Source organism: Aquarana catesbeiana, linkage group LG04 (assembly GCF_042186555.1).
Source record: "Aquarana catesbeiana isolate 2022-GZ linkage group LG04, ASM4218655v1, whole genome shotgun sequence".
NCBI lineage: Eukaryota > Metazoa > Chordata > Amphibia > Anura > Ranidae > Aquarana > Aquarana catesbeiana.
In genome coordinates, this window is record NC_133327.1 from 62,026,550 (window position 1) to 62,039,568 (window position 13,019).

General features: G+C 40.6%; 1 protein-coding gene across 3 annotated transcripts in view; it reads right to left on the bottom strand.

Moving 5' to 3' along the window:
• Window positions 1-5,087, bottom strand: part of LOC141139297 (adhesion G protein-coupled receptor F5-like) — a 343,899-nt gene extending 338,812 nt beyond the window's left edge. For 2 of the 3 annotated variants that reach the window (XM_073625269.1, XM_073625266.1), the window contains exon 1: window positions 4,990-5,087. The gene's annotated coding sequence lies outside the window, so the exon portion shown is untranslated. Of the gene's footprint in view, window positions 1-620; window positions 707-4,989 lie in introns of those variants that run through there. The other variant, XM_073625268.1, reaches the window with a different exon arrangement.
• Window positions 5,088-13,019: the final 7,932 nt, after the last annotated feature.

Below are 13,019 nucleotides of genomic sequence, written 5' to 3' on the forward strand. Positions count from 1 at the left end.
TCTTTATTTTGAAGTGTATCCTCATACCATGGAATCTTTTATTGAAACTTTCTATCTTTTTGCTTCTCTGAATTAGAGACAACAAATCTGAAACCCCAGTTGAACCCCTATCTTTGGGACGATAGAGAGAAACTGATATTTTATTAGACTTTATAAGATCTTAATTCTCAAAACAATACTACAGAGATGGAATTAGAAACCGTACAGTATATAATCTTCACATTAAACACACTACTCTTAGACCAAAATCTTAATTTTACCTATCTTATGCTAAGGGATCTTTTATGAAAGCTTTCTATCATGTTGACTACTCTGAATTAATAAAATTGTATGATTGAAGATAGATCTAGCAACAGTAAGAATACAAAATAATTAATAATAATCTCACAATTATTGAGAAAAAGGTTTTAAATAAACTGCTGGAAATAAAATCTAATAAGAGATGGCATTGTCATAAAAAAAGAAAAATGACTACAAAAAGGAATCTTTACAACTTCCATCAGATGCAATCACCTACACAAACCTCTCCTCTATCCGAGTACAAAAAAGAATTGTAAACATTACTGGAAATTGACAAAGCTCTTATAGATATGAGTATTTAAAAAAAGCAGTGGGTTTACCTTTATAGATGATAGTACAACACACTATATTTCTATCCTCTACCCAAACTCTATGAGGATTCAGACATGTCTCCAGGTGGACCAACCTCAGCAGCAGCAGTCTGTCAGAATATAATTATTTCTTAGAACCTCTCGGTACTTCCCTCCCCGCATACATACGTGATTCCAGGCATCTACTGGAAACTCTGAAACTCTACATGTGATACCCAATATAAACATGACTTTCACTGAATGTTTGTTCCCTGCACAGAAAAAATTCCCATAAAGAAGGCCTTTTTATCTTTAACCTATTACCTTATGCGTATCATTTCCATTAGACTGTACTAGATTTTCCTTGTAATGTTGTTTTGTTTTTTTTCAATCTTTATTTCAAGTACGTACGTGACACAGCAATGGGATCCAATTAAACTCCCAGTTATGCCATTCTTAATATGGGCTACCTGAATGATAGATATATATAGGACAATCCTTTAGCATCTAGAATCATTTTCTATAGTCAGTACATAGATCATATAATAATAATATGGGCTGGCCCTGAAGACTCCATATTTCATTTTGTAAATTTCTGTATTAACAAGTTTGGTCTCCACTTCACACACGTTAGTAATTTCACTTACCTAGCCTTAGATCACGAACTCACCCACGATAACACCAATTTAAGAAATCATTTCAAACCTACAGGGGACATTCATACCTGCACTACAACAATGGTCACCATCCAAAATGGAACAATAATATAGAAAAAAGCCATATTTGTAGATTTTAGAAAAACTCTGCTCCTAAGGAAGATTTAAAAAAAATTGCACTCTTAAAAAAAAGATTAAACCCAAAACCAAAAATGTATTATATCACAGCTTGACAATTATTAGATGTGTTGGCTGCACGCTGCATCCAATTTATTTTCTTTGGCACTTCCCTTTGTTTTCACCCGGTGATCTGGATAGTAACACACCTCCTGTATTTTGAAGAAACTAGCACAGCAGGCACAGCAGACAGCAGCATTGTCAATCCGGCCGGGGTGGGGGGAGGTATTCCCGAGTCTGGCTTGGGGTGGATTTTCAGTACCAAAAGCGGTAACCCCGAGCCATACTCGGGATTGCATCACAGGATCCAGGTACAGTTACTTACCTTGTCCCCAGGATCCTACGATGTCCTCCCGCTGTGTGCAGCGGCTGTGTCTCCACTCGATGTATCACAGAGCCGGGCTCCGTGCCCTGCGAGCGTTACGACACACCGGGACGGAGCACGGCGCCAAATTCAAAAAGTGAAACACACACAATACATACAGTACACTGTAATCTTACAGATTACATTACTGTATCAAATAATTTCACCTCCCTTTTGTCCCTAGTGCTTTGTCCAGTGCCCTGCATGCAGTTTTATATTATATATACTGTTCTTTTTGCCTGAAAACTGGAGATTGTCCATAGCAACCGAAACCGTTCAAAAGAGGTTTTAGACCAGCTAGAAAACAGCGATAATAAATTGGAATCACTCGCAGAGTTGAGCGATAGTGATTTGTGGGGAAATTCGTCATCAAACACTGAAAGTAATGACAGCGACAATTCTGCAACTTAGCAAATTTCTATTATTATAATTATCTATAATTTTTATTATTATTATATTATTATTTGTTATAACTATTTATAGTTATTTATTATATTATAATTTATTATTTTGTGTTTCAAACTTTATCATACCCGGGATGTCTACTAGACTCTTGTTTGGACAAATTTAAGTGTGTTATTACTAAGAATTATATCATAAAAATGCCAAATTTCCATGCAAAAGAATTGTACCGCTTTGAGCCTCAAAAATCTGAAATAATCATACCGCCAGGGAGGTTAATGACCTGGCCCTTTTTTGCGATACGGCACTGCATAGTTTTAACTTAAAATTGCGAGGTTGTGCGACGCTGTATCCAAACAAAATTTATGTCCTTTTTTTTCCTCACAAATAGAGCTTTCTTTTGGTGGTATTTGATCACCTCTGCGGTTTTTATTTTTTGCGCTATAAACAAAAAAGGGCCAACAATTTTGAAAAAAAAAAAATATTTTTACTTTTTGCTATAATAAATATCCCCAAAATTAAAAAAAAAAACAAAACAAATTTCTTCATCAGTTTAGGCCAATATGCATTCTACATATTTTTGGTAAAAAAATCACAGTAAGCATATATTGATTGGTTTGCGCAAAAGTTATAGCTTCTACAAAATAGGAAATAGATTTATGTCATTTTTATTATTAACTTTTTTTTTTTACTAGTCATGGCGGCGATCTGCGATTTTTAGAGGGACTGCAACATTGCGGCGGACAGATCGGACACTTTTTTGGGACCAGTGACATTTATACAGTGATCAGAGCTAAAAATAACCACTGATTACTGTATAAATGTCACTGGCAGGGAACGGGTTGACACTAGGGGGCGATCAAGGGGTTAAGTGTGTTCCCTAAGTGTGTGCTAACTGTAGGGGGAATTGGCTACCTAGGACATGACAGAGATCGCTATTCCCGATGACTGGGAACAGAAGATCTCTGATATGTCACTAAGCAGAACAGTGAATTGCCTTGTTTACATAGGCAGTTCCCCCCCCATTCTGCATCTGTACACCGCGATCGCGGGTCGCCGGCGGACATGGAGTCCGGCTAGCCTCACTGCACAGACCGACGTACAGCTACGGCGGTTTGCGCAGGAGAGCCGAACTGCCACAGTATAATGATGGCGGCTGGTCGGCAAGAGGTTAAAGTGTATAAAAATTGCTGTGAAAATACTGTGTGACAATAAAAATTGCAACGCCCACCATTTTATTCTCTAGAGCCACTGCTTTAAAAATATATATAATGTTTGGGGATTCTGAGTAACTTTCTACTAAAAAAAATATGATTTTTACGTGTAGGAGTGAAATGACAGAATTGGCCCAGTAGGGAAGTGGTAAAAGAAGATTATATTCCTTATTAAAAATGCACTTTTATGGAAGACAATGGGGTTGATTTACTAAAGTAAAATTTACTGTGCACTTTTGAAAGTGCAGTTGCACTCTGCAAGTGCAGTTGCTCCAGAGCTTAGTAAATGAGGGAGAGCTCTGCTGGCTTCCATCATCCAATCCTGTGCAAGCAAACATGTTGTTCTTTTATTTTCCTTGTATGTGATTGGTTGTTCTTTGTAAAGTGAAGGTTTACCTCATTTACTAATCTCTGGAGCAACTGCACTTTCAAAACTGCACAGAAATTTGACTTTAGTAAATCAACCAACCCCTATATCCATTATAAAAAAAAAAAAAAAAAAAAAAACTGTACTTTTAAGGAAGACTGTTTTTCTTCTAAAAATTATATTACTATTATTGCCTTTGTAATGTTCTTGCAGACACAGCTTTCCATAGTGTCCATAGTTACCTAAGACCTGGTTCACACTGATGCGACAATCGCTCTGACTTTGGAGCACTTGTTGCATCAGAAGTTGGACCCCATTCTGTGCAATGGAACCATTCTAATCGATGTGACTTGAGTCGCTCCGACTTGGAAAAAGGTTCCTGCACTACTTTTGGTCCAACTTGCATTGACTTCTGTTACAGAAGTTGCAAAGTCATGCTGGGGTCCGACTTCAAAGTCGCACAGAAGTCACACAACTTTGAAGTCATGGGCAGTGTGAACCGGGCCCAAAGCGAACAAGCAGGATTAGTTAACTGCCTCCATGTAACAGATACCACAACAGTATGTACATGCATAAGGGAGTAAAGCTGGGTACACACACAGTTTTTCTTTTCAAACTGACTGATCCCCACATCTACACAAGCGATGTTGATCCAGGTATCTTCCCTGCAGTGCTACTGTATTCTGATAGGGGGATCAGAATATTCGGTTCAGCTGCTGGAGTGCTGGTTTTCCAGCATGCCTGTGCAACAGAAGCTGGTCGTACGACTGATTTCTGTTGAACAGACAGCAGTACACACAATTTTCGGCACGTGCATACCCGACTTATTCTAAAGTAATTTTGCTAGCCTGCCTTACAGTATAAAAAAAAGTTACAATTTATAAACCGCACATTTTCTGGGATGGTCTAATGGTCTAATGTATGTTCAGGTCTACACCCTCTGAATTGTCTCTTGGGTATGGTATGATCAATTTAGCTCACCTTAGCTTGGAGCGTCCATATTTATGGTATGGATGGAGGAGGTGAGCCGATGCCAGATACTTCTAGCTCTAGTATATCAAGAGGGAAAACATATGAATAATTCTAGGGGAACTAGTCACTGTTTTCCCAAAATCTCTTGGCTACGGCTGGACAGCATAGGTGAGATTATTGCTTGAGCTAGCTAAATGTGGGTAGATTTTCCCGCTGTCATAAGAAGCTCTAATTAGGCAGTACTCACATGTTGCCGTATTTTGTCTCCTGCGGTTCCTCACTCACATACTTCCAGTGGGACAAGTGCTGCACTGAACTGTATTTAGGAAATAATATGGGTATACCACTGATAATGAGAATTTTGTAGACAAACTTCCTCATTCCTGACTTACACAAAGAATTTACCTTTGTGTTTTTTTCTGTCTTCAAGTTTCACATGTGGACATTCCAGTATATGACTGGGTGAAGGAAAACAGCTGCAGAAGCAACTCCACCAGGAAGAAGACACCAGGACTGATAGATACCACACAGGTAAAAAAAAAATATATGGGAATTCACAGTGGTATAAAACATAAATTCTAATTAAGACTAATATAAATATTTTAGACTCAGAATGCATCTTTTATCAAGTGGTTTTCTTCATTATACAATACAATGGAGACGGACAACAGCATAGTAGCACGTTAAAGAATAGCTAAACCCTTGGATTTGGTTGATGCATTCGGTTTCCTTTTTTCAGACTTTTTTTTTTTTTAGCTTTCCTTGGGTCCTTGTGCACTAGCCTACAATTTCAATGTTATCTGCCTTTCCAGCTATCTTCTGTGAACTACAAAGCAACTCCATTACTAGACATATGCATGACGAAAAAAATGTGTTTCGTTTAGTTTAGATTCATTAATCTAGTTATTTAGTTTTGTTAAATTCGGTTGATTCGTTCAATCCCCATTCGGGATTTATATTCGGATTTTGTATTTGGAATTTGTTTTGTCTTTTTTTATTTATTTTTCGTATTTACTGATTTTTTTTTAATTCGAAACGTTCGAATCAATAAATTTCAAATCGGTCAAATCGAAAATGTTATATTTTTTTCGATGCGAATGCAGCAAAGTGAACAAACAAAAGAAAAATCTTTATCAAATGATTACAATGACTCTTTAACCACTTACCCACTGGGCACTTAAACCTCCTTCCTAACCAGACCAATTTTCAGCTTTCGGTGCTCTCACATTTTGAATGACAATTACTCAGTCATGCAACACTGTATCCATATTTCCTTTTTTTCACACAAATAGAGCTTTCTTTTGGTGGTATTTAATCACCGCTGGGTTATTTTTTGCGCTATAAAAGAAAAAAGACTGACAAATTCTGTAAAAAAAATGCATTTTTCTTAGTTTCTGTTATAACATTTTGCAAATTAGTCATTTTTCTTCATAAATTTTTGCCAAAATTGATACTGCTACATATCTTTGGTAAAAATAACCCAAATTAATGTATATTATTTGTTCTTTGTGAAAGTTATAGAGTCCACAAGCTATGCTGCCAATCTCTGAAAATTGATCACACCTGAAGTACTGATGGCCTATCTCAGTTCTTGAGACCTTAACAAGCCAGGAAAGTACAAATACCCCCCAAATTACCCCTTTTTGGAAAGTAGACAGTAGGTATTTAGTAAGAGGCATGGTGAGTTTTTTGAAGTTGTAATTTTTTCCCACAATTCTTTGCAAAATCAAGATTTTTTATTTTTTCCACAAAATTGTCATATTAGCAGGTTATTTCTTACACACAGCATATGCATACCACAAATTACACCCCAAAACACATTCTGCTACTCCTCCTGAGTATGATGATACCACATGTGTGAGACTTTTACACAGCGTGGCCACATACAGAGGCCCAACATGCAGGGAGCACCTTCAGGCGTTCTAGGAGCATAAATTACACATATCATTTCCTGACTACCTCTTGCACTCTTGAAGGCTCTGGAGCACCAGGACAATGGAAAAGCCCCCAAAAATGACCCAATTTTGGAAAGAAACCACCTCAACTTATAATCTGAGGCATAATTAGTCTTTTGAACATATCACTTATTTCTACAAGTTTTTGGAAAATGTGGAAAGAAAATGAAAACGCTTTTTTTTTTACACAAAGTTGTCCATTTATACAATATTTCTAACACATAGCATGTACATGCCAAAAATTACACCCCAAAATAGATTCTCCTACTCCTCCTGAATATGGTGATACCACATGTGTGAGACTTTTCTACAGCCTGGCCACATACAGAGGCCCAACATGCAGGGAGCAGCATCAGGTGTTCTAGGGGCATACATTTCTCTAATCTAATTTGACTACCGATTACACTTTTGTGAGGCACTGTAGTGGCATGGATGAGAACTAATGTAGCATGGATGAGCATGAATGGGGATGGATGAGCCGCGGATGGGGATGGCTGAGCATGGCTGAGCCATAAATGTGAACGGCTGAGTATGGATGGAATGAGCATAAATGAGTATGGCTGGGTATGGCTGAATATGGATGGGATGACTGAGTATGGCTGGGTATGGCTGGGTACTGCTGAGTATGGCTGGGTATGGCTGGATATGGCTGGGTATGGCTGAGCATGGCTGAGTATGGCTGAGTATGGCTGGGTATGGCTGAGTATTGCTGGGTATGTCTGAGTATGGATGGGGGGGTTGGGATGGCTGAGCATTAATGGATGGATGAGTATTGTTGAGTATGGATGGCTGAGCATGGATGGATGGATGAGTATTGCTGAGTATGGATGGCTGAGCATGGATGGATGGATGAGTATTGCTGAGTATGGATGGCTGAGCATGGATGGATGGATGAGTATTGTTGAGTATGGATGGCTGAGCATGGATGGATGGATGAGTATTGCTGAGTATGGATGGCTGAACATGGATGGATGGATGAGTATTGTTGAGTATGGATGGCTGAGCATGGATGGATGGGTATTGCTGAGTGTGGATGGGTGAACATGGATGGATGAGTATTACTGAGTATGGATGGCTGGATGAGTATGACAGAGGGATGGCTGAGCATGGATGGATGGATGAGTGTGACAGAGGGATGACTGAACATAGATGGATAAATGAGTATGACAGAGGGATGGCTGAGCATGAATGGATGGATGGATGAGGCTGCAATGGGCACAGAGCAGTGCTGTCGGCACTACAGATCCAGCCCACAGCGCTGCTGCAACCGATCTCTCCCCTCTCCGCTCACACTGTATCAATTGGTACAGAGAGGGGAGAAAAGAACCAGACATGACGCACTTTGTTTACAAGTGATCGCTCCATCATTTAATGGAGCGATCACGTGGTAAACAGCCGCTGACAGCAGCCATTTATCTTAATCTGTGATGCGCCGGGTCTTCTGGACCCAGAGGACCCGGCGGTCACAGATACTCCCGTGTGCACGCCCCAGGGGGCGCACGGGAGCGTGATTCTGGAAGGACGTCAATGTACGCCCTCCCAGAGTTATCGAGTCACGCTGTAGCCGTCATTCAGCTGTAGCACAGTTATTAAGTGGTTAAATCAACTTTGGCTTAACAAAAACAGCATTATTTTGAAATGGTACTCTAATAACACACACAGTCTTTGATTTCAGAAATATGTTTACAGTTTGAATTAGAATGGAATTCAATGTAAAATTGGATTCGAATTTCAATTTGAATTTCGGAAATTCGGACAAATTTTGTTTGGTTATTCGGAGAATTCGGTAAACTTTGTTTATACTGTAATTCGGGTATATCTGAATCCCTGAATAATGAAAAATTGTTAATTCTGAACAAAATGAACCGCACATGTCTATCCATTATACAGTATGTAATGAAAATAAGAACAGGTGTTACTTATTACCAGTGTTTCTAAACCTTTTTTCAGTCAAGACACCTTTAAAAATGATGGACAATCTGAAGGCACCCTTTCAAAATGATGGACAGTCTTGAGGCACCCCATTCTAAAATGTAACAACTGTTTTAATTATTTTACATAATCCAGCAAAATCCACACATGTAGGGCACCCAAAATTAGAGGGGATTTATTCTTCCAAAGCAAATACATTTTTGCAAACTGGTACTGATTAGTGTTCCTATGTTTCTCTTCACCCTCAGTTTTTCTCCATCACTCAGCTAATGTGATGCCAACGATGATGGAGAGGGTCAAACAATTCTGTCATTGGTTGTTAGGGCTCCGGCAGCTAGTAGCTTGTAATGGTGCACAATGAAAACCTGTGGCTTTGTGTAAGTAAAAGGCAGACTTCATCCACACGCCGGCTTGTATACAATTTTTGGGCAGTTTTTAGGTATTCTGAAGAAACCTCAAGGCACCCCAGGATGCCTGGGCACCCTGGTTGAAAAAAGGCTGGTCTGTACATTACAACACTGCTCCCCCACATATACAATACCACTTACACTCAATCCTGTTCTACTTCTATCAACCTTAGGGGCTCATTTACATTTGCCTTAGCCTTTAACGTGCCTATCACTTCAGAAAGCATTGCAGAAAACAAAGTGAGCTAACACTGAATAAAAGCCTCTCAAAAGGCTCAGGAGCTGTAAGCAAGCATTGTCATAGACTTCTATGGAGGCTTTGAAGACACTTTGAAGCACCAGGAAAGCAACATGGGGTATCATTTTTGAAGCAAAGAAAAGCAAACACATTGTGTGAACAGGTTTGCAGGCTTACCATTTTATTTAGTGACAGGTGCTTTAAAGTGGATGTAAACCCGATTCATGAAATTTGACCAGGACACATATATCTGTAGTGTTTTCTTATCTCTCTCCAAAGCAGTAAGCCTCCTGAATTTCTGCTGCTCTGTTCTTATCAGCATGATAACTTCTGACAAGTTCTCTGACACAGGAGATAAAAGCAGCTGAAAATTTGTGTCAGGGTGGGTGCTATAAATAGATTAGCAGAGAGCTGGTCTATTCACAGCACAGCTCTGCAAGTATCTGCCTATGTGGAGGGGGGGTGTGTACCTTTCCTCCAATCAGCTGTCACACGCTGTATGCCCAAACTCCCCTCCCACTGCTGAATGAGGAAGTAAAAATTCTAACATAATGTGCACTTTCTAAAGAATATAGCAAGCTGAAGACAGTATATATACGTGTAAAACTTATGTAGGGAGATTTGTTTCATCTTTGTGTAATATCTGAGGCTGTTCACATCACTGGGTATATGTGAGGGTTTACATCCACTTTAGTTGGCATTCAGAATGCTTTAAAGAAAACAGTGTGTCTAATGCCACATTTTGAAACAAGTGTAAGCCCCCGTTCACATTGGAGTGATTTGTCGCAGCCTATTGCCGGAAATGGCACCGTTCAAATCGGTGCAACGCCGACTTAGCGGCGCTGCACCGATTTGCAAAAGTAGTTCATGCACTACTTTTGCCGATTTCGGCTTACATAGGGCTGCATCTGTGTGCTGAAAGTTTGTTTGCCTGGGAGAAGCATGCAGTGCACTGTGAGCTGGACTTAGGGGGCGGGACTCTGGCTGGGGAGGACAGACACTGGACTGAGCGGTGCTGGATGGGGCAGGAGAGAGGGACCCAGAGGAGCCGGCTGTGGACACAGGTCAGGTGGAGAGCTAAAGAGCAGCCAGTGCGGTAGAGCATGGAGCTCTGCTAGTCACCCCTGACCTTCAGCCACCCGTGTGCACAGTACGCTGGTACTCCTACCCACCTAGCCGCCTATGCTGGCGCCGGCCATACCTACAGGGTGGCCGCACAGGCCCCCTTTAGAATGGGGGCGAGTCGCGGTCACGTCTACTGCAACCCCTGTAGCTACGCCCCTGGATACAGTCTGTCAAGTGAGTGTTGGCACCCTAGGACAGGAAGTCAGTTAATGGCAGGATCACCAGGTAAATATAAAGGAATAAAAACTGAAAAATATAAAACAAATGCAGCCACTCCATCTAAGGACTGATAAGATTCAGTATAATTGTTTTCTGTTTTTGGGGGTTTGGATACACTTTAAAGTGTTTTCAATAACAAATAATTTGTTCTTCAATTGAATAGGCAAAGATTAGAACTCCTGCCATCATTTTTTGCTGTCTGTGCCAAAGGGGACAAATAAAGGAAAAAAGCCTAAAAGAAGAAAACGAATACAGCTACCACAATTCAGGATTGGTAATCGTAAACATATAACATTTTTAATTTTGGTTTTCATACCTCTTTAAAGCGGAGGTCCGCCCACCCCTGCAAAAATTAAAAGCCAGGAGCTACACATACTGCAGCTGCTGACTTTTAGTAATAGAACACTTACCTGTCCTGGAGTCCAGCGCTGTTGGCACTACAGCTGATGTATCCATCAGCTGTCAGATGCTGCCACCGCCATTGGTGATAAGGGGGCCCAGTAGTGAAGCATTACGGCTTCACACCGAGTCCCTACTGCGCATGCGCGAGGCACCGCTGTGCTCTCCTACTGGCCTGGCAGCAGGGGAAGGAGGAGGGAGCCGAGCTGCTGACGTAATTCACCCCGGCCCGGTCTCCTGGAAGTGGGGACAGGATATCCCCCCCCCCCCCCCGAAAGGTGCCAAATGTGGCACCGGAGGGGGAGGGGAGGAGACAAATGAGCAAAAGTTCCACTTTTGAGTGGAACTCCGCTTTAAGTCTGTAGTGGGGTGCCATAATATATGTTTTTTGTAAATTTATGTTGTGATATGAATGATTAATGAAATATAAAGTATCTGATTCTAACATAAGCTTGTATAATTGTGGATGAGTATTCCCATTTTTGTTTAAAGAAGTAGAGGCCATCTCAATAACTTATGGTATATTCTGTGATAGGTAGCCATTTGATGTATACCCTAAAACATTAGATACCAATAGCTGGATGGCAGGTGACATGTATAAGGGATATTAATTTTGTGAATGTAACAATTATTCTTTTTTTAGAGTAACTTTTTATGTGAACACTATATGTAGCACCCTGATGTTTAGGCAGGGCTGATAGCAAATTTACCTGCCAGGTATAGTCACTTTGGCCAATTGATAGGGGATCAATTCATTCCACCCTAATTCTGGAATTGCTGCACTTCTCTCTTCTGTCACTAGATGGCTGGGAAGAAGCAGAAGAAGATGGAAGAAGAAGCGGGGAAAGAAGAAGCCATTAATAAAGGAATTGTCAAAAACCGGCTATTGTCTTTTTTAACATTTTTGAAATTTTTTTGTGAAATGGTAGGGATACTTGTACCCCATTACCAATTCACACAGGGAGGGGGCAGGATCTGGGGGTTCCCTTGTTAAAGGGGGCTTCCAGATTCTGATAAGCCCCCCGCCCGCATACACGGTGCTTTGGGGGCTACCCCAAAGCACCCTCCCCATGTTGAGGGCATGTGGCCTGGTACGGTTCAGGAGGGGGGGCGATCTCTCGTCCCCCCTCTTTTCCTGCGGCCTGCCAGGTTGCGTGCTAGGATAAGGGTCTGGTATGGATTTTTGGGGGACCCCCAAAATTTGCCTTTTTTTTTAAATTTTGGAGCGGGGTTCCCCTTAAAATCCATACCAGACCTGAAGGGTCTGGTATGGATTTTAAGGGGGACCCCCACGACATTTTTTTTTTAATTTTGGCGCGGGGTTCCCCTTAATATCCATACCAGACTTGAATGGCCTGGTATGGAATTTGGGGAGACTCCCATGCAATTTTTTTAAATTTTGGTTCGGGGTTCCCCTTAATATTTATACCAGACCCAAAGGGCCTGGTAATGGACTGTGGGGGAATCCCATGCTGTTTTTTTCAATGACTTTTATGTGTATTGTCAGGACCGACAATTCATTATAGCTGCGAGTACTTTTAAATGACTTTTTTTCCTTTAGAAGTGTCATTTTGCTCTCGGACTGTTCTAAACACGGGAAACATGTGCCACTTTACAGGCATACTATAGACACCCCCCAGGTACGAAATTTAAAGGAATATTTCACTTTTATTGTTTCACTTTAAGCATTATTAAAATCACTGCTCCCGAAAAAACGTCCTTTTTTAAAACTTTTTTTGCATTGATACATGTCCCCTGGGGCAGGACCCAGGTCCCCAAACACTTTTTATGACAATAACTTGCATATAAGCCTTTAAAATGAGCACTTTTGATTATTCATGTTCGTGTCCCATAGACTTTAACGGTGTTCGCGTGTTCGAACAAATTTTTTGCCTGTTCGCATGTTTTGCTGCAAACCGAACCGGGGGGTGTTCGGCTCATCCCTAGCTATATTATATGAAGGTCAAAATGGCTAGAGCTATATTATATTAGGACTAGAACT